The following is a 23,780-nucleotide window of genomic DNA, read 5'->3' on the forward strand; positions in this document are numbered from 1 at the left end:
TATTACTCCACTCATCGACCGCTATCCAACATGCATCTAGAGTATTAAGTTAAAAACAGAGTAACGCTTTAAGCAAGATGACATGATGTAGAGAGATAAATTCATGCAATATGAAATAAACTCCATCTTGTTATCCTCGATGGCAACGATACAATACGTGTCTTGCTGCCCCTTCTGTCACTGGGAAAGAACACCGCAAGATCGAACCCAAAGCTAAGCACTTCTCCCATGGCAAGAACTACCAATCTAGTTGGCCAAATCAAACGGATAATTCGAAGAGACTTGCAAAGATAACCAATCATACATAAAAGAATTCAGAGAAGATTCAAATATTGTTCATAGATAGACTTGATCATAAACCCACAATTCATCGGTCTCAACAAACACACCACAAAAGAAGAAGATTACATCGAATTGATCTCCACAAGAGAGGGGGAGAACATTGTATTGAGATCCAAAAAGAAAGAAGAAGCCATCTAGCTACTAACTATGGACCCGAAGGTCTGAGGTAAACTACTCACACTTCATCGGAGAGGCTATGATGATGTAGAAGCCCTTCGTGATGACGGCCCTCTCCGGCGGAGCTCCGGAACAGGCCCCAAGATGGGATCTCGTGGATACAGAAAGTTGCGGCGGTGGAATTAGGTTTTTGGCTCCTGTTCTGATCGTTTGGGGGTACGTGGGTATATATAGGAGGAAGGAGTACATCGATGGAGCACCGAGGGGCCCACGAGGCAGGGGGGCGCGCCCTGTAGGGGGGGGGCACCCCCTACCCTCGTGACCGCCTCCGGTACTTCTTGGAGTAGGGTCCAAGTCTCCTGGGTCTTATCCGAGAAGAAAATCACGTTCCAAAAAGGATTTTTCTGTTTGGACTCCGTTTGATATTCTGTTTCTTCGAAACACTGAAATAGGCAAAAAACAGCAATTCTGGACTGGGCCTCCGGTTAATAGGTTAGTCCCAAAAATAATATAAAAGTGGAAAATAAAGCCCAATATAGTCCAAAGCAGTAGATAATATAGCATGGAGCAATCAAAAATTATAGATACGTTGGAGATGTATCAGTGTCGAGCTCTAGTTGGAGGCTCCTTGGCAAATGCCCATGGGAATTGTCAACCTATATGATATTCATGGTTTGAATGTGTGCCAGGTGTTCCGTGAGATGCTCAACTAGAAGTGATAGGAACTCGTTGCTTATGCAACTATAAAGAAAAATAGATACATACAAAGGATCATCATTTATCTCGCCTATGTACCTACTACTAATAGATTTTAGTGCAGAAAATCTTGTTGACTAGAATATATTCTGTGCAATGCAGATAGGTTAAGCAAATATCTTGGTATGATGCACTTGGTTGACTTGCACAACATATTGAGGGGTGGGGGCAAAGCCCCCCCTCCGCCTTGACATGTTAATCTCGCATTTAATCACATGTATCACATAATTATTATTCTCTCAGACATTTTTAGTTTCATATATATAGTATCTCATAAAGGATGCAACCCAACCATTCATCGAGATCTAAAGAGCACCAACATCTTACTTGACAAGCATACATATGTGAGCAAAAATTTTAGATTTCAGCCACCAATGGTTTATGGACCTCAACAATCAAGAGGAGCTCATGGGACATTCAGATATGTCGATCCAGACTTCTAGAGTAAGGCCCCTTCTCTCTTTCTCATGAGCTTCATATATTTTAGGTTCATTTGGTTGGTTTGAAAATTGAATTCTTAAACTTATATGCGCATCATTTGTAGTTTTGATTGTAGGTACCATGTGTCTGGGCAGCCAAGTGAGAAGAGTGACATGTACATCTTTTTTGTTATTCTACTTGAGTTGATCTCGGGCCGTGAGGTAATCCATGGTTGGCTCACCCCTACATAGTCACATGGGTAAGTCCATCTTCTGGATAGATATTTTTACTAAGTTTGATACTAGTATATCCTAGCTTTGTGCATTTCAAATTAACAAATGAATGAACTTGTACAATATATATTGGCTAAACCATAAATTGAGAGCGAGAACATGGATTTCATTATAGATGGATCATTGGATGTCGGGTACAAGTCAGAATCAGTGTGAAAGATTGTTTATTTGGCTATCTGATCTTTGAAGCCATAGGGTACACAATGGTCAACCAACTCACACGTAGTACGAATCTCCCAAGCTAGCAACGTGAGAAATAACTACACACACAACACACACATGCACGTGCGGAATGATAAATGGTAAATTCTGATTTCTAGTCTCGCCTCTAAGACTAACTCAAGTGTTGTTTTTAATCATGTTTTTCGGATCTTGGGATATCGTTAAATGTAATGATAGTTCCAAAACAAATTTGAGAATATGACGTTGGAAGAACGGTCATATTGAATTGACCCAACTTGTTTGTTGTACTTTGAGATGTTTTAGTCATCGGTCAATCATTATAACATAGAGAGTTAACACACGCTTTAGTTCCTTAGACCATGAGAATATCGTAGTCACTTCTTACCGTATGATGGACTTTGGGGTTGCTCAAACATCATCTGTAACACGATGATCATAATGATAACTTACAGGTTCATCAGAAAGTCTGACAAGGGTCTAGATAGCTCAAGAGTGGAATTTTATCCTTTGACAAAAATGGAGAGATATTCTTAGTGCCCTCTTGGTGTGATGGCATCCATCATCATCTGGCCAAACATAGGTGACTAGGTCACATGGATGCCGGAACATGTCAATGAGAAAGTAGACCAAAACCGGTAACGAGGAAACCGGTATAGTGAGCATGAGAGTGACTCAAGAGGATACCGATACATATCACATTTGCTTTTTAAAGTATTGCCAAGCAAAAGGAATAGCATATGATAACCAAAGGTTCACTCGAATGTCATTCGTGTATGGGATTGATATGGATGTCCATGGTTACATTATCGATCATTAAACAAAGGGGCTTTTTGTTCATGTCTATGTTTTACCAAACCTACAGAGTCACAAGCTTGAGGGATGACAATCTACTAAGTGTTGGTGGAGCAAGAGTTATGAGAAAATATTTATAAAATTGTTTCATTAATATTATAAATAATTTTGAGAGGGACCGGAAGAGTTTCAGGGTTACTAGAGTTTTGGGGTTTACCGGGTAATGCCGTCAATAAATATATAGGTGGAAAATGTTTTTGGAGATCTTAAATTAAATATAAAAGGCTATAATAATGATTAATAAGCTTTATAATTATTTAAATATCAGCGGGCCAGGAAAAATACTAAAAAGGCATGTAAGGGAAAAGTTAATGGGCCTATGAGGCCCATACGTGGAGGCGCCCTGAGGGCGGCCCTCCCGACCGGCGCAAGTGAGAAGGGAAACCTTCTCCCCTTGTGACGCCCCCTCCTCTCTCCTCCAACCTATATATACCTGAGGATCTGAGCCTTATAGACACAAGTTTTGGAGGCTCCTCTAGTTCTTTAGTTCTACTTGATCCAATTAGAGCTAGGTCTAATCCTCTCTAGTCCTCATAATTAGAAGTCCAGTGTGATTCTAATCTTCTCCCTCTAATTTTCCAATGTCGATTAGCTCTGGACGACAAAAGTTTGTGGGATCATGAAGACCGTACGCTTGCAAACTGTAGAGAGGTCATGCTTTTGGTCTTCCATTCGAGGGATCGTTCATGAATGGTTCAAGGGACTTCAGTACGATCTACGCCGACTCTTCTTCTTCAGCTAAAAGTCGGAGTTGGTAATGATCTGACCTAAACCTCTATATGAATCTTCATAGTGTTCCTAATTCGATTGTAGGACGATTTTTTTGTTTTCTACTATGTTTCCCAACAGAATTTAGTAATGGAGAATAGACCCATGGGGCATAGGTTCACTAGTGGCATCTCTCTCGCAAACAGGCGAATGGCATGGTAAATAAATTATAGTTGGGCAATTGATCGAATTGCAATATTCATCACTATGATCACTCATGGCATAATGCCATATAGGCGTTACGTCCGTGATAAGTAGATCATTAATCCAACTGCATCTACTACTAATACTTCACCCCAAAACTGCTATCTAGCATGCGTCTCAAGGTATTAAGTCTGTAGGAAGCATAGTATCACAATAAGCAAGATGACATAATGTCGACAGGAAGTCAATCAATATGACAAAACCACATTATTTTATCCTTAGTGGTAACAATACAATACTAGCAGGCAGAGGCGCGGTGGCATGCCGCGCCCATTAGAAAGCCTGTGTGCGCGTGCTAATGTTGTTTTTTAAATGTGGGAAACCGAACAATCCGTTTGAAAGCCTGCTGATGGCGTGACATTATTTTTGTATTCAGTGAGTTCATGCAGGTCCTTATACTTTATTATTTGTAGAAGCTAGGGAGATCATAGCAACATGCAAGGAAGTTGTTTTTCACGTGAAAGAGCGTGGTGTCATTGCTAATTATGCAAGGACCTGGACAACATTGCTACCGGGAAGGAGTTCGGATAGGAAGATGTTTGGTTGTGCGATTGGAAGTCTGGTAGTGTGCTTGTTGGGTTGCTTGTTATGTGAAGTGAAAGAGAGCTAGAGGTGTATGCTTTAGATCTTATCCATTCGTACCTCTATTTATAGATAGATTTGTCAATTACAGTCAATCATATACCAGTTTGATAATTGATTTTGGTCAATGCTATTTGTTTTTACTTGTTTATGTACATGGCATGACTAGGTATATTTGTACATGCATGGGAATAGTTTCATTTGCAAGAGCTACTGGAGAAACTTTAATGCCAATCCACATATTCAATCTTCATACATAGAAATTTAGGAGTGTCATAGTCCATCTAAAATGTCTTATAGCCAAATAAAATAATAGTTCCATATATACCAAACGCCAATGCTTTTTCGAAGGAACTCACATACATATATTGGAGAAACTTTGATGTCAATCTTCATAAACACAAATTTAGGAGTGTCATGGTCCATTTAAAATGTCTTATAGCTAAATAAAATAATAGTTCCATATATTTCAAATGCCAATGCTTTTCTGAAGGAACTCACATACATTTTTACACAGTCAAACTACCATTTATCCCCCATTGTACAAAAAAACTAAGAAGAACATGAGATAGGCAAAGGAGAGGTAAAACATCACCAAGCAGAAAACTGGGGCGTGGAGTGAGGCCACACGTGCATCAACAATGAATTTTTCTTAAGCAAAAGTAGACTGCTAGCAACTATAGAACCTCCTAAGAAAACCAAGAATGGACAAATTATAGGAATCACAAATACAGTATGAATGTATAGAAGCATGTAAAATCGTTGATCAATGAATATCTTGTGAAGAAAATAGACGGCAATAATTATGCATATGTAAATATCTTGGAGTAAACAAAGCCAAGGATGTCCATACCCATAAGGATAAGGAATTCCCATCCAATTTCTTCACCTTCCAGTCGTTTATTACGAATTGGAACAACCTCATCCCATGGACACAAATGAATTCATCTTTGGCCTCCAGGTATGGCTCGGGGCAGAAGCACTGAGACGTCTCCAACGTATCTATAATTTTTTTGTTACATGATGTTATATTACCATTCCTGGATGTTTTATATTCATTTTATAGCAACTTTATATCATTTTTTGGGACTAACTATTGACATAGTGCCCAGTGCCAGTTGCTATTTTTTGTTTGTTTTTTCGCAGAATATCAGTACTAAACAAAGTCCAAATGCCATGAAACTTTTTGGAGATTTTTTTGGACCATAAGACAACTTGGGAGCCAAGGAATCGCTAGAGGGGAGGCCTGTGGGGCCAGAACCCACCAGGGCGCGCTAGAGGCCCCTGGCGCGCCCAGGTGGATGGTGAGGCCCATGCGAGTCCTCTCCACCGCCTCTCAGCTCTATGAATACCCAAATATTCCAGAAACCCTAGGGGAGTCGACGAAACACAATTCCTGAAGGAAATATGCCCTAGAGGCAATAATAAAGTTGTTATTTATATTTCCTTATATCATGATAAATGTTTATTATTCATGCTAGAATTGTATTAACCGGAAACTTGATACATGTGTGAATACATAGACAATACATAGTGTCCCTAGTATGCCTCTACTAGACTAGCTCGTTAATCAAAGATGGTTAAGTGTCCTAACCATAGACATGTGTTGTCATTTGACGAACGGGATCACATCATTAGGAGAGTGATGTGATGGACAAGACCCATCTGTTAGCCTAGCAAAATGATCATTAAGTTTTATTGCTATTGCTTTCTTCATGACTTATACATATTCCTTTGACTATGAGACTATGTAACTCCCGAATACCGAAGGAATACCTTGTGTTCTATCAAACGTCACAACATAACTGGGTGGTCATAAAGATGCTCTACAGGTATCTCTGAAGGTGTTTTTTTTGGCATAGATCGAGATTAGGATTTGTCACTCCGAGTATCGGAGAGGTATCTCTGGGCCCTCTCGGTAATGCACATCATGATAAGCCTTGCAAGCAAAGTGACTAATGAGTTAGTTGCGGGATGATGCATTACGGAACGAGTAAAGAGACTTCCTGGTAATGAGATTGAACTAGGTATGAAGATACCGACAATCGAATCTCGGGCAAGTAACATACCGATGACAAAGGGAATGACACATGTTGTCATTGCGGTTTGACCGATAAAGATCTTCGGAGAATATGTAGGAACCAATATGAGCATCCAGGTTCCGCTGTTGGTTATTGACCGGAGATGTGTCTCGGTCAGGCCTACATAGTTCTCGAACCCGTAGGGTCCACACGCTTAACGTTCGATGATGATTTGTATTATGAGTTATGTGTTTTGATGACCTAAGATTGTTCGGAGTCCCGAATGAGATCACGGACATGACGAGGAGTCTCGAAATGGTCAAGAGGTGAAGATTGATATATTGGACGATAGTATTCGGACACCAGAGGTGTTTCGGAATGTATCGAGTACATATCGGAGTACTGGGGAGGGGGTTACCGGAACCCCCTGGGGGAAGATATGGGCCATATGGGCCATAGGAGGGACGCAAGGCAGCCCACAAGGAGGTGGCTCCCCCCCATGGGGAGTCCGAATTGGACAAGGGGAGGGTGTTGGGGAACGCAGTAATTTCAAAAAAATTCATACGCACACGCAAGATCTATCATGGTGATGCATAGCAACGAGAGGGGAAGAGTGTTGTCCACGTACCCTCGTAGACCGTAAGCGGAAGCGTTATGACAACGCGGTTGATGTAGTCGTACGTCTTCACGATCCGACCGATCCTAGTACCGAAAGTATGGCACCTCCGCGATCTGCACACATTTGGCTCGGTGACGTCCCACGAACTCTCAATCCAGTTGACGTGAATGCAGCTGTCTCTAAGCATAACCCCAAAACGATAGCGGTAATCAGTGAGAGACATCATAGATTGCACCATATCTAGTAAAGTACGATTACGACGTTCGGACACACCATTATGTTGTGGTGTTCCGGGTGGCGTGAGTTGCGAACCTATTCCGCATTGTTTCAAATGAAGACCAAACTCATAACTCCAATATTCTCCTCCACGATCAGATCGTAGAAACTTTAATTTCTTGTTACGATGATTTTCCACTTCACTCTGAAATTCTTTGAACTTTTCAAATGTTTCAGACTTATGTTTCATTAAGTACATATACCCATATCTGCTCAAATCATCTGTGAAGGTGAGAAAATAACGATATCCGCCGCGAGCTTCAATGTTCATTGGACCACATACATCCGTATGTATGATTTCCAATAACTCTGTTGCTTGCTCCATTGTTTCAGAGAACAGAGTTTTAGTCATCTTGCCCATGAGGCATGGTTCGCAAGTACCAAGTGATTCATAATCAAGTGATTCTAGAAGTCCATCAGAATGGAGTTTCTTCATGCGCTTTACACCAATATGACCCAAATGACAGTGCCACAAATAAGTTGCACTATCATTATCAACTCTGCATCTTTTGGCTTCAATACTATGAACATGTGTATCACTACTATCAAGATTTAGTAAAAATAGACCACTCATCAAGGGTGCATGACCATAAAAGATATTACTCATATAAATAGAATAATCATTATTCTCCGATTTAAATGAATAATCATCTCGCATCAAACAAGATCCAGATATAATGTTCATGCTCAACGCTGGCACCAAATAACAATTATTTAGGTCTAAAACTAATCCCAAAGGTAGGTGTAGAGGTAGCGTGCCGACGGCGATCACATCGACTTTGGAACCATTTCCCACGCGCATCGTCACCTCGTCCTTAGCCAATCTTCGCTTAATCCGTAGCCCTTGTTTCGAGTTGCAAATGTTAGCAACTGAACTAGTATCAAATACCTAGGCACTACTACGAGCATTAGTAAGGTACACATCAATAACATGTATATCAAATATACCTTTCACTTTGCCATCCTTCTTCTCCGCCAAATACTTGGGGCAGTTCCGCTTCCAGTGACCAGTGCCTTTGCAGTAGAAGCACTCAGTTTCAGGATTAGGTCCAGACTTGGGTTTCTTCACTTGAGAAGCAACTGGCTTTCTGTTCTTCTTGAAGTTCCCCTTCTTCCATTTACCCTTTTTCTTGAAACTAGTGGTCTTATTGACCATCAACACTTGATGCTCTTTCTTGATTTCTACCTCTGCAGCCTTTAGCATTGCGAAGAGCTCAGGAATCGTCTTATCCATCCCTTGCATATTATAGTTGATCACAAAGCTCTTGTAGCTTGGTGGCAGTGATTGAAGAACACTGTCAATGACACTATCATCAGGAAGATTAACTCCCAGCTGAGTCAAGTGGTTGTGGCACCCAGACATTCTGAGTATATGTTCACTGACCGAACTATTCTCCTCCATTTTGCAGTTGTAGAACTTATTGGAGAATTCATATCTCTCAATCTGGGCATTTGCTTGAAATATTAACTTCAACTCCTCGAACATCTCATATGCTCCATGACGTTCAAAACATCGTTGAAGTCCCGGTTCTAAGCCGTCATCAGCTTTGATCTGCCAGGTGTTCACAACATCTGGCGTTGCTCCTGCAGTGGGTTTATCACCTAGCAGTGCTTCCAGGACGTAATTCTTCTACGCAGCAATGAGGATAATCCTCAAGTTACGGACCCAGTTTGTGTAGTTTCTACCATCATCTTTCAACTTAGCTTTCTCTAGGAACGCATTAAAATTCAACGGAACAACATCACAGGCCATCTATCTACAACAACATAGACATGCGAAATACTATCAGGTACTAAGTTCATGATAAATTAAAGTTCAATTAATCAAATTACTTAAGAACTCCCACTTAGATAGACATCGCTCTAATCATCTAAGTGATCACGTGATCCATATCAACTAAATCATGTCTGATCATCACGTGAGATGGAGTAGTTTTCAATGGTGAACATCACTATGTTGATCATATCTACTATATGATTCACGCTTGACCTTTCGGTCTCAGTGTTCCGAGGCCATATCTGCATATGCTAGGCTCGTCAAGGTTAACCCGAGTATTCTGCATGTGCAAAACTGGCTTGCACCCGTTGTATGTGAACATAGAGCTTATCACACCTGATCATCATGTCGTGTCTTGGCACGATGAACTGTAGCAACGATGCATACTCAGGGAGAACACTTATAACTTGAAATTTAGTGAGAGATCATCTTATAATGCTACCGTAGAACTAAGCAAAATAAGATGCATGAAGGATAAACATCACATGCAATCAATATAAGTGATATGATATGGCCATCATCATCTTGTGCTTTTGATCTCCATCTCCAAAGCACCGTCATGATCACCATCGTCACCGGCTTGACACCTTGATCTCCATTGAAGCATCGTTGTCATCTCGCCAACTATTGCTTCTACAACTATCTCTACCGCTTAGTGGTAAAGTAAAGCAATTGCATGGCGATTGCATTTCATACAATAAAGCGACAATCATATGGCTCCTGCAAGTTGCCGATAACTTGTGTTACAAAACATGATCATCTCATACAATAAAATTTAGCATCATGTCTTGAACATATCACATCACAACATGCCCTGCAAAAACAAGTTACACGTCCTCTACTTTGTTGTTGCAAGTTTTACATGGCTGCTACGGGCTGAGCAAGAACCGTTCTTACCTACGCATCAAAAACCACAACATGCCCTGTTCATTGAATCTGATTCAACTAAAGTTGGAGAAACTGACACCCACCAGCCACCTGTGTGCGAAGCACATCGGTAGAACTAGTCTCGCGTAAGCATATGCGTAATGTCGGCCTGGGCCGCTTCATCCAACAATACCACTGAATCAAGAATCAACTAGTGACGACAAGCAATATGTATATACCCACGCCCACAACTCCTTTGTGTTCCACTCGTGCATATAACATCTACGCATAGACCTGGCTCGGATGCCACTGTTGGGGAATGCAGTAATTTCAAAAAAAATCCTATGCACACGCAAGATCTATCATGGTGATGCATAACAACGAGAGGGGAAGAGTGTTGTCCACGTACCCTCGTAGACCGTAAGTGGAAGCGTTATGACAACGCGGTTGATGTAGTCGTACGTCTTCACGATCCGACCGATCCTAGTACCGAAAGTATGGCACCTCCGCGATCTGCACACATTTGGCTCGGTGACGTCCCACGAACTCTCAATCCAGTTGAGTGTCAAGGGAGAGCTTTGTCAGCACGATAGCGTGATGACAGTGATGATGAATCTACCGGCGCAGGGCTTCGCCTAAGCACTACGACGATATGATCGAGGTGGATTATGGTGGAGGGGGCACCACACACGGCTAAGGGATCAATGATCAACTTGTGTGTTCTAGGGTGCCCCATGCCCCCATATATAAAGGAGCAAGGAGAGGGGGCCGGCGGCCTCATAGGGTGCGCCCCAAGGGGGAATCCTACTCCTACTAGGAGTAGGTTCTCCCTTTCCTACTCCAACTAGGAGGGTATGGAAAGAGGGGCCCGCCCCCAAGCCCTAAACCAATTCGGTTTGGGCCTAGGGGGCGCGCCCCACAGCTCCCTTGCTACCCTCTATTTCCACTAAGGCCCATGAAGGCCCATTGACCCCTAGGGGTTCCGGTAACTCCCCGGTACTCCGGTATTTATCCGATGACCCCGGAACCCTTCCGGTGTCCGAATATAACCTTCCAATATATCAATCTTTATGTCTCGACCATTTCGAGACTCCTCCTCATGTCCATGATCTCATCCAGGACTCCGAACAACCTTCGGTACATCAAAACACATAAACTCATAATACCGATCGTCATCGAACGCTAAGCGTGCGGACCCTACGGGTTCGAGAACTATGTAGACATGACCAAGACTCATCTCCGGTCAATAACCAATAGCGGAACCTGGATGCTCATATTGGCTCCTACATATTCTACTAAGATCTTTATCGATCAAACCACATAACAACATACATTGTTCCCTTTGTCATCGTTTTTTACTTGCCCGAGATTCGATCGTCGGTATCTCAATACCTAGTTCAATCTCGTTACCGGCAAGTCTCTTTACTCGTTTCGTAATGCAACATCCCGTAACTAACTCATTAGTCACATTGCTTGCAAGGCTTATAGTGATGTGCATTACTAAGAGGGCCCAGAGATACCTCTCCAATACACGGAGTGACAAATCCTAATCTCGATCTATGCCAACTTAACAAACACCATCGGAGACACCTGTAGAGCATCTTTATAGTCACCCAGTTATGTTGTGACGTGTGATAGCACACTAAGTGTTCCTCCGGTATCCGGGAGTTGCATAATCTCTTAGTTATAGGAACATGTATAAGTTATGAAGAAAGTTATAGCAACAAACTAAACGATCATCGTGCTAAGCTAATGGATGGGTCAAGTCAATCACATCATTCTCTAATGATGTGATCCCGTTCATCAAATAACAACTCTTGTCCATGGCTAGGAAACTTAACCATCTTTGATTAACGAGCTAGTCAAGTAGAGGCATACTAGCGACACTCAGTTTGTCTATGTATTCACACATGTACTAAGTTTCCGGTTAACACAATTCTAGCATGAATAATAAACATTTATCATGATATAAGGAAATAAACAATAACTTTATTATTGCCTCTAGGGCATATTTCCTTCAGAGGGGGCACGGCCCCCCTTTCCTTCTCCTTCTCCATCTGGACACTGGAAGCGGAACTGCCCCAAGTATTTGGCGGATAAGAAGGATGACAAAGTGAACAAAGGTATATTTGATATACATGTTATTTATGTGTACCTTACTAATGCTCGTAGTAGCGCCTGGGTATTTGATACTTGTTCTGTTGTTAATATTTGCAACTCGAAACAGGGGCTACGGATTAAGCGAAGATTGGCTAAGGACGAGATGACGATGCGCGTCAGAAATGGTTCCAAGGTCGACGTGATCGCCGTCGGCACGCTACCTCTACATCTACCTTCGGGATTAGTTTTAGACCTGAATAATTGTTATTTGGTCCCAGCGTTGAGCATGAACATTATATTTGGATTTTGTTTGATGCGAGACGGTTATTCATTTAAATCAGAGAATAATGTTTTTCTATTTATATGAATAATATCTTTTATGGTCAGGCACCCTTGAAGAGTGGTCTATTTATGTTGAATCTTGATCGTAGTGATACACAAATTCATAATATTGATGCCAAAGGGTGCAAAGTTGATAATGATAGTGCAACATATTTGTGGCACTGCCGTTTAGGTCATATTGGTGTAAAGAAAGAAACTCCATGCGGATGGACTTTTGGAATCACTTGATTATGAATCATTTGATGCTTGCGAACCATGCCTCATGGGCAAGATGACCAAGACTCTGTTCTCCAGAACAGTGGAGCGAGCCACTGACTTAATTGAAATAATACATACCGATGTATGCGGTCCGATGAGTGTTGAGGCTCGCGGTGGGTATCGTTATTTTCTGACCTTCACAGATGATTTGAGCAAACATGGGTATATCTACGTAATGAAACACAAGTCTGAAACATTTGAAAAGTTTAGAGAATTTCTGAGTGAAGTGGAAAATCATCGTAAGAAGAAAATAAAGTTTCTACGATCTGTTCGCGAAGCCGAGTATTTGATTTACGAGTTTGGTCTTCATTTAAAACAATGTGGAATAGTTTCGCAACTCATGCCACCTGGAACACCACAGCGTAATGGTGTGTCCAAACGTTGCAACAATACTTAATTAGATATGGTATCATTTTGGGGTTATGCATCAGAGACAACTGCATTCACGTTAAATAGGGCACCATCTACATCCGTTGAGACGACACCATATGAACTGTGGTTTGGCAAGAAACCTAAGTTGTCGTTTCTTAAAGTTTGGGGTTGTGATGCTTATGTGAAAAAGCTTCTGCCTGATAATCTCGAACCCAAATCGGAGAAGTGCATCTTCATAGGATACCCAAAAGAAACTGTTGGGTACACCTTATATCACAGATCCGAAGGCAAGATCTTTGTTGCTAAAAGTGGATCCTTTCTAGAGAAGGAGTTTCTCTCGCAAGAAGTGAGTGGGAGGAAAGTAGAACTTGATGAGGTAATTGTACCTTCTCTTGAATTGGAAAGTAGTTCATCACAGAAAACAGTTCCTGTGATGCCTACACCAATTAGTGAGGAAGCTAATGATGATGATCATGAAACTTTAGATCAAGTTACTACCGAACCTCGTAGGTCAATCAGAATACGTTCCACACCAGAGTGGTACGGTAATCCTGTTCTGGAAGTCATGTTACTAGACCATGACGAACCTACGAGCTATGAGGAAGCGATGATGAGCCCATATTCTGATAAATGGCTCGAGGCCATGAAATCTGAGATGGGATCCATGTATGAGAACAAAGTGTGGACTTTGGTTGACTTGCCCGATGATCGGCAAGCCATAGAGAATAAATGGATCTTCAAGAAGAAGACTGACGTTGATTGTAATGTTACTGTCTACAAAGCTCGACTTGTTGGGAAAGGTTCTCGACAAGTTCAAGGAGTTCACTACAATGAGACCTTCTCACCCGTAGCGATGCTTAAGTCTGTCCGAATCATGTTAGCAATTGCCACATTTTATGATTATGAAATTTGGCAAATGGACGTCGAAACTGCATTTCTTAATGCATTTCTTAAAGAAGAGTTGTATATGATGCAACCAGAAGGTTTTGTCGATCCTAAAGGTGCTAACAATGTGTGCAAGCTCCAGCGATTCATTTATGGACTGGTGCAAGCATCTCGGAGTTGGTATATACGCTTTGATAGTGTGATCAAAGCATATGGTTTTATACAGACTTTCGAAGAAGCCTGTATTTACAAGAAAGTGAGTGGGAGTTGTGTAGCATTTCTAATATTATATGTGGATGACATATTGTTGATTGGAAATGATATAGTATTTCTAGATAGCATAAAAGGATACTTGAATAAGAATTTTTCAATGGAAGACCTCGGTGAAGCTGCTTATATATTAGGCATCAAGATCTATATAGATAGATCAACACGCTTAATTGGACTTTCACAAAACACATACCTTGATAAAGTTTTGAAGAAGTTCAAAATGGATCAGTCAAAGAAAGGGTTCTTGCCTGTGTTACAAGGTGTGAAGTTGAGTCAGACTCAATGCCCGTCCACTGCAGAAGATAGAGAGAAAATGTCGGTGGGAACGACACCTATGGGATCACAAGAATCCCTACTACGGTTGCGGGGCGCGGGGTCGTGCGAAGAGCGGATCAAACAGATAGCACACGGTTTGTTTATCCAGGTTCGGGCCGCGGGGATGCGTAAAACCCTACTCCTGCTTTGGTGGATTGTATATGTGTGTTCTTGAGCTAGCTATGGGGCGTGAGGAGCTCCAAAAAGCCGAATCCTCCTCCTGGTTGCCTCGGGCCTCCTTTTATAGGAAAGGGGTTTGCCACAGTGGCACACAGGAGGTGGAAAGGGTACAGTGATGTGAGGTTATCCCTCGTAGTACAAGACAAGGCGCATTTAATGCGTCTTGACTAGGTGTCCTTGCTTTATCGGGGACGGGGGAGAGCCCTGTCTTGTCCGTCGCCGCTCCCTCTCGTGTCGACACGCGCCCTGGCCAGCGGTGCCTGCAGTGCCATGTAGGCAGGCTGGCAGCTGAGGTGGCGCAGTGGTGGGTCTCCACGAAGATCCGCATGCCGCCACGCAGGTGCCTGCCCAGCTGGTTGGGTCGGCAGCTGCATGCGAACAGCGGTGGAGGTTTGACTGGCGTGGGCCTGATAGTGACCTTACGGGTGTTCTTGGCAAGGGCCTTGCCGGGGCCCCGGCAAGGGTCTTGCCGTGGCGCCTGCTGTCATCCCCGGCAAGGGTCTTGCCGGGGGCCTTGTGGTCCTCCTTGGCTGGGATCCCGCTAAGGATCATCATCTTCTAAAGGGTGTATCTGATCTTGAATGTCTTCATAAAGATCTACATGCCACCACGGGGATGTCTCCCGAATCCTTGCCCCATGGGGGCAGTGGACTCAAGGGTGACTCACTCCGTAGGTGTGGGGCGAGCCGCCACGGCAAGGGTCTTGCCGGGTTTGCTAAAACCGCCTCCCGGCAAGGGTCTTGCCGGGGGGGAGTCCGCTTCGTCCCCTTTGCTCTTTGTGGTCTTGGTCTTGGCGTCGTTCTGCTTCTCCTGAGCTTCGGCCTTACCTTGGCTCACCTCCCTTGCCTTACTCGGTGTGGTGGTGCCCGTGGCTCAGACTGCCCGTGCACAGTTATAGGGGTACAAAAAGCGTACCCCTCTTTTTGTACACCGACAGGAGCCCCCGGGCCTGGGCCACACGTAAGCGCAATCGCGTCGTTGGGCTAGGCCCAAAAATGGTGCGTGGGCAGGCGGGGTGGTTTTTACCGTGGTAAGTCTCTTCGCGCGCTGCGCTTCCCATGCTTCCCGCGCGTGGCGCAGCGTGGGGAGGCGTGTGTGATGTGGGTGGCATGCGTGGGGCTGAGCTCTGCATGCATGCGTCACGTCATAGTAAAGGGGGCAGTTTCCGCCTTCCCCATAAATGGAGGGAAGCGTGGAGGCGTGGCCCATTTACTGAACGGGGCCAAGGCGTGGTCTTCAAGGCGTCCACTCCCCACGATCACGGGGTGGGGAGAGGTCGCCTCACCCGTCGCCTCGGTCCTGCACGCCTGCCACGCGGCCCTTATGCTCTTGGGGTGGTGAATGGTGGAGGCGGGAAACCGGGCCACCGCGGGCTGGGGCGGCGGGTCAGTCCCAGTTCCCTGCGCCTTCCGCGTCTTGATTGGCTGAGCGGGGCGGCCGAGCCCCCACCCTGTTCCTTTATAAAGAGTGGGAGGGGGGATGGTGTCCCACATTCCTTCATCTCCTCCTTCCTTCAGCTTCTGCTCCTCCCTTCCATCTGTCATGGAGAGATGGAATCCTGGTCCGTCAACGGTGGCGGCGAGGGTCGCCGCTCGACAACGCATCCCTCCTTCTCCTGCACCCGCGGTGGCAGAGCCAACCGCGAGGGGAAGGGGGAGGGGCGAGGCCGTCGGCGCGGCCGAGGCGCTCGGGGAAGAGGAGGACAGGGCGGCGTGCCGACCTCGCCTCCGCCAGCAGTTCTTCCCTCCATGGAGGGCCACGTTGGGGATGACCCTTGCGAGTTCTTCGTCAGTCTACGCCGGCCGCCTCGCCGTCGCCTTCGTCTCCCGACTCCATTCGCGCGGGAGATGGAGCTGGATCCGCCGGAGTCATTGTGGCTGCACATGAGGGGCTGCGCGATCAGTAGCACGCGGGCCCGCGTTGATTTCCCCGTCCCTCACGTGATGTATCTTCGTCGGGGATGGAAGATGTTTGCCCATATCCACCGCTTGACGGAGGGGCTCACTCTCCATTTTAAGCTGATGGAGGGTGGCCTTCTCTCCGTCAAGGTCTTCGGGTGCTTTGGGACCCGTGCAAGGTGCTGTGTGGAGAGCTCTTCTGATAGCGAAGACTCCTCCTCGGGCGGGAGTGACGAGGAGGACAACGGCAGCGACGACGAGGGTAGTAGGCGGCAGGATGACGGTGTTGGGGAACGTAGCAGAAATTCAAAATTTTCCTACGTGTCACCAAGATCTATCTATGGTGAGACCAGCAACAAGTAGAAAGAGAGTGCATCTACATACCCTTGTAGATCGCTAAGCGGAAGCGTTCAAGTGAACGGGGTTGATGGAGTCGTACTCGTCGTGATTCAAATCACCGATGATCCTAGTGCCGAACGGACGGCACCTCCGCGTTCAACACACGTACAGCCCGGTGACGTCTCCCACGCCTTGATCCAGCAAGGAGAGAGGGAGAGGTTGAGGAAGACTCCATCCAACAGCAGCACAACGGCGTGGTGGTGGTGGAGGAGCGTGGCAATCCAGCAGGGCTTCGCCAAGCACCATGGGAGAGGAGGATTAGGAAGAGAGGTAGGGCTGTGCCAGAACTTCGTGTATAGCTCCCATGCGCCTCCCCACTATATATAGGGGTGGAGGGGCTGGTTTCTTGCCCTCCAAGTCCATTGGGGCGTTGGCCAAGGTGGGAGGAAAGAAATCTCATTATTTCCTTCCCCACCGATTGTTATCCCCCCTTTTTAGGGATCTTGATCTTATCCCTTCGGGATATGATCTTATTCCTTCTAAGGGGGGATCTTGGTGCGCCTTGACCAGGGGTGTGGGGCCTTGCCCCCACTACCCACGTCCATGTGGGTCCCCCCATGCAGGTGGGCCCCACTCCGGAACCTTCTAGAACCTTCCCGGTACAATACCGAAAAATCCCGAACATTTTCCGGTGGCCAAAATAGGACTTCCCATATATAAATCTTTACCTCCGGACCATTCCGGAACTTCTCGTGACGTCCGGGATCTCATACGGGACTCCGAACAACATTCGGTAACCACATACAAACTTCCTTTATAACCCTAGCGTCATCGAACCTTAAGTGTGTAGACCCTACGGGTTCGGGAGACATGTAGACATGACCGAGACGTTCTCTGGTCAATAACCAACAGCGGGATCTGGATACCCATGATGGCTCCCACATGTTCCACGATGATCTCATCGGATGAACCACGATGTCAAGGACTTAATCAATCCCGTATTCAATTCCCTTTGTCTATCGGTATGTTACTTGCCCGAGATTCGATCGTCGGTATCCAATACCTTGTTCAATCTCGTTACCGGCAAGTCACTTTACTCGTTCCGTAACACATCATCCCGTGATCAACTCCTTGGTCACATTGCGCATATGATGATGTCCTACCGAGTGGGCCCAGAGATACCTCTCCGTTTACACGGAGTGACAAATCCCAGTCTCGATCCGCATAAAACAATAGATACTTTCGGAGATACCTGTAGTGCACCTTTATAGTCACCCAGTTACGTTGTGACGTTTGATACACCCAAAGCACTCCTACGGTATCCAGGAGTTACACGATCTCATGGTCAAAGGAAGAGATACTTGACATTGGCAAAGCTCTAGCAAACGAACTACACGATCTTTGTGCTAGTCTTAGGATTGGGTCTTGTCCATCACATCATTCTCCTAATGATGTGATCCCGTTATCAACAACATCCAATGTCCATAGCCAGGAAACCATGACTATCTGTTGATCACAACGAGCTAGTCAACTAGAGGCTCACTAGGGACATATTGTGGTCTATGTATTCACACGTGTATTACGATTTCCGGATAATACAGTTATAGCATGAATAAAAGACAATTATCATGAACAAGGAAATATAATAATAATACTTTTATTATTGCCTCTAGGGCATATTTCCAACATTTTGGACACCGGAAGAGTTTCGGGGTTTATCGGTATTGTACCGGGACCACCGGAAGGGTCCCGGGGGCCCACCAGGGTGGGGCCACCTGCCCCGGGGGCCACATGGGCTGTAGGGGGTGCGCCTTGGCCTACATGGGCCAAGGGCACCAGCCCCAAGAGGCCCATGCGCCTAGGGAACCCTAGAGGGAAGAGTCCTCAAAGGGGAAGGCACCTCCGAGGTGCCTTGGGGAGGCTGGACTCCTCCCCCCCTCTTGGCCGCCGCACCAGATGCCATCTGGAGGCTGGCCGCTGCCCCTTGGGGTGGGAAACCCTAAAGGGGGCGCAGCCCTCCCCTTCCCCTATATATATGAGGCCTAGGGGCTGCCCATAACACGCGATTTGATCTCTCGTTGGTGCAGCCCTGCCCCTCTCCCTCCTCCTCTTCTCCCATGGTGCTTGGCGAAGCCCTGCGGGATTGCCACGCTCCTCCATCACCACCACGCCGTTGTGCTGCTGCTGGATGGAGTCTTCCTCAACCTCTCCCTCTCTCCTTGCTGGATCAAGGCGTGGGAGATGTCATCGGGCTATACGTGTGTTGAACGCGGAGGTGCCGTGCGTTCGGCACTTGATCATCGGTGATCTGAATCACGACGAGTACGACTCCATCAACCCCGTTCACTTGAACGCTTCCGCTTAGCGATCTACAAGGGTATGTAGATGCACTCTCTTTCTACTCGTTGCTGGTCTCTCCATAGATAGATCTTGGTGACACGTAGGAAAATTTTTGAATTTCTGCTACGTTCCCCAACAGTGGCATCATGAGCTAGGTCTATTACGTAGATTCTTTGCACGAGTAGAACACAAAGTAGTTGTGGGCGTTGATGTTGTTCAATATGCTTACCGTTACTAGTCCAATCTTGTTTCGACGGTATTGTGGGATGAAGCGGCCCGGACCGACCTTACACGTACTCTTACGTGAGACAGGTTCCACCGATTGACATGCACTTGGTGCATAAGGTGGCTAGCGGGTGCCAGTCTCTCCCACTTTAGTCGGAACGGATTCGATGAAAAGGGTCCTTATGAAGGGTAAATAGCAATTGGCATATCACGTTGTGGTCTTGCATAGGTAAGAAACGTTCTTGCTAGAAACCCATAGCAGCCACGTAAAACATGCAACAACAATTAGAGGACGTCTAACTTGTTTTTGCAGGGTATGCTATGTGATGTGATATGGCCAAGAAGAATGTGATGAATGATATGTGATGTATGAGATCGATCATGTTCTTGTAATAGGATTCACGACTTGCATGTCGATGAGTATGACAACCGGCAGGAGCCATAGGAGTTGTCTTTATTTATTGTATGACCTGCGTGTCATTGAAGAACGCCATGTAAACTACTTTACTTTATTGCTAAACGCGTTAGTCATAGAAGTAGAAGTAGTCGTTGGCGTGACAACTTCATGAAGACACGATGATGGAGATCATGATGATGGAGATCATGGTGTCGTGCCGGTGACGATGATGATCATGGAGCCCCGAAGATGAAGATCAAAAGGAGAAAAATGATATTGGCCATATCATGTCACTATTTGATTGCATGTGATGTTTATCATGTTTATGCATCTTGTTTGCTTAGGACGACGGTAGTAAATAAGATGATCCCTTACAAAATTTCAAGAAGTGTTCTCCCCTAACTGTGCACCGTTGCTACGGTTCGTCGCTTCTAAGCACCATGTGATGATTGGGTGTGATGGATTCTTACGTTCACATACAACGGGTGTAAGACAGTTTTACACAGCGAAAACACTTAGGGTTAACTTGACGAGCCTAGCATGTGCAGACATGGCCTCGGAACATGGAGACCGAAAGGTCGAGCATGAGTCGTATGGTAGATACGATCAACATGAAGATGTTCACCGATGATGACTAGTCCGTCTCACGTGATGATCGGACACGGCCTAGTTGACTCGGATCATGTGATCACTTAGATGACCAGAGGGATGTCTATCTAAGTGGGAGTTCATAAGATGAACTTAATTATCCTGAAATAGTCAAAAGACCTTTTGCAAATTATGTCGTAAGCTCGCGCTTTAGTTCCACTGTTTAGATATGTTCCTAGAGAAAATATAGTTGAAAGTTGATAGTAGCGATTATGCGATCAGTAGAAAGCATATGTCCTTAATGCACCGCTCAGTGTGCTGAACCCCAACGTCGTTTGTCGATGTTGCGAACATCGGACATACACGTTTTGATAACTACGTGATAGTTCAATTAAATGGTTTAAGTAGAGGCACCAAAGACGTTTTCGAAACGTCGCGGAACATATGAGATGTTTCGAGGGCTAAAATTGGGATTTCAGGCTCGTGCCCACGTCAAGAGGTATAAGACCTCCGACGATTTTCTTAGCCTGCAAACTAAGGGAGAAAAGCTAAATCGTTGAGCTTGTGCTCAGATTGTCTGAGCACAACAATCACTTGAATCGAGTGGGAGTTGATCCTCCAGATGAGATAGTGATGTTTCCCCAAAGTCATTGCCATCAAGCTGCTAGAGCTTCGTGATTAACTATAACATATCAGGGATAGATATGATGATCCTTGAAATATTCATGATGTTTGACACCGCGAAAGTAGAAATCAAGAAGGAGCATCAATTGTTGATGGTTGGTGAAACCACTAGTTTCAAGAAGGGCAAGGGAACAAAGGGATACTTCATGAAACGGCAATTCAGCTGCTGCTCTAGTGAAGAAACCCAAGGTTGAACCCAAACCCGAGACTAAGTGCTTCTGTAATAAGGGGAACAACCACTGGAGCAGCATTACCCTAGATACTTGGTAGATGAGAAGGCTGGCAAGGTCGATAGAAGTATATTGGATATACATTATGTTAATGTGTACTTTACTAGTACTCCTAGTAGCACCAGGGTATTGGATACCGGTTCGGTTGCTAAGTGTTAGTAACTCGAAATAAAAGCTACGGAATAAAAGGAGACTAGCTAAAGGTGAGCTGACGATATATGTTGGAAGTGTTTCCAAGGTTGATATGATCAAGCATCGCACGCTCCCTCTACCACCGAGATTGGTGTTTGCGTTGAGCATAGACATGATTGGATTATGTCTATCGCAATACGGTTATTCATTTAAGGAGAATAATGGTTACTCTATTTTTGAATAATACCTTCAATGGTCTTGCACCTAAAGGAATGGTTTATTGAATCTCGGTCGTAGTGATACACATTTTCATGCCAAAAGATATAAGATAGTAATGATAGTACCACTTACTTGTGGCACTGCCATGTAAGTCATAATGGTATAAAACGCATGAAGAAGCTCCATGTTGATGGATCTTTGGACTCACTCGTTTTTGAAAAGTTTGAGACATGCGAACCATGTCTATTGGTGTATATGCATGAAGAAACTCCATGCAAATGGATCGTTCGGACTCACTTGATTTTGAATCACTTGAGATATGCAAATCATACCACATGGGCAAGATGACTGAAAAGCCTCATTTCAGTAAGATGGAAGAAGATAGCAACTTGTTGGAAGTAACACATTTTGATGTGTGCAGTAGAATGAGTGCTGAGGCATGCAGTGAATATCATTATGTTCTTACTTCACAGATGATTCGAGTAAATGTTGAGTATATTTACTTGATGAAACACAAGTCTGAATTATTGAATGGTTCAAGTAATTTCAGAGTGAAGTAGCAGATCATTGTGACAAGAGGATAAAATGTCTATGATATGATCATAGAGATGAATATCTAAGTTACGAGTTTTGGCACACAATTAAGACATTGTGGAAATTGTTTCGCAATTAATACCGCCTGGAACACCATAATGTGATGGTGTGTCCGAACATCATAGTTGCACCCTATTGGATATGGTGCGTACCATGATGTCTCTTATCGAATTACCACTATCGTTCATGGGTTAGGCATTAGAGACAACCACATTCACTTTAAATAGGGCACCACGTAATTCCGATGAGATGACACCGTATGAATTATGGTTTAGAGAAACCTAAGTTGTCGTTTCTTAAAAGTTTGTGGCTGCGACGCTTATATGAAAAAGTTTCAGGTTGATAAGCTCGAACCCAAAGCGGATAAAATGCATCTTCATAGGAAACCCAAAACAGTTGGGTATACCTCCTAATTCAGATCCGAAAGCAATATGGATTGTTTCTAGAATCGGGTCCTTTCTCGAGGAAAAGTTTCTCTCAAAAGAATTGAGTGGGAGGATGGTGGAGACTTGATGAGGTTATTGAACCGTCTCTTCAACTAGTGTGTGACAGGGCACAGGGAGTAGTTCCTGTGGCACCTACACCAATTGAAGTGGAAGCTTATGATATTGATCATGAAACTTCGGATCAAGTCACTCCCAAACCTCGTAGGATGACAAGGATGCGTACTACTTCAGAGTGGTACGTAATCCTGTCTTGAAGGTCATGTTGCTAGACAACAATGAACCTACGAGCTATGAAGAAGCGATGGTGGGCCCGGATTCCGATAAATGGCTTGAGGCCATAAAATCCGAGAGAGGATCCATGTATGAAAACAAAGTGTAGACTTTGGCAGAACGGCTCGATGGTCGTAAGGCTAATGAGTACAGATGGATTTCAAAAGGAAGACGGACAATGATGGTAAATGTCACCATTAAGAAAGCTCGACTTGTCGTTAAGATGTTTTCCGACAAGTTCAAGGAGTTGACTACGATGAGATTTTCTCACTCGTAGCGATGCTAAGAGTCTGTTGGAATTATATTAGCGATTACTGCATTATTTATGAAATCTTGCAGATAGGATGTCAAAACATTGTTTCCTCGACAATTTTAATGAGGAAAGGTTGTATGTGATACAACCGGAAGGTTTTGTCAATCCCGAAAGATGCTAATAAGTATGCAAAGCTCCAGCAATCCTTCTAAGGACTGGAGTGAGCATCTCGGAGTTGGAATGTATGCTTTGATGATGATCAAAAATTTTGGGTTTGTACAAAGTTTATGAGAAACTTGTATTTCCAAAGAAGTGAGTGGGAGCACTATAGAATTTCTGATGAGTATATGTTGTTGACATATTGTT

The sequence above is a fragment of the Triticum dicoccoides genome, chromosome 5A (genome assembly GCF_002162155.2).
Source record: "Triticum dicoccoides isolate Atlit2015 ecotype Zavitan chromosome 5A, WEW_v2.0, whole genome shotgun sequence".
NCBI classification, from domain to species: Eukaryota; Viridiplantae; Streptophyta; class Magnoliopsida; order Poales; family Poaceae; genus Triticum; species Triticum dicoccoides.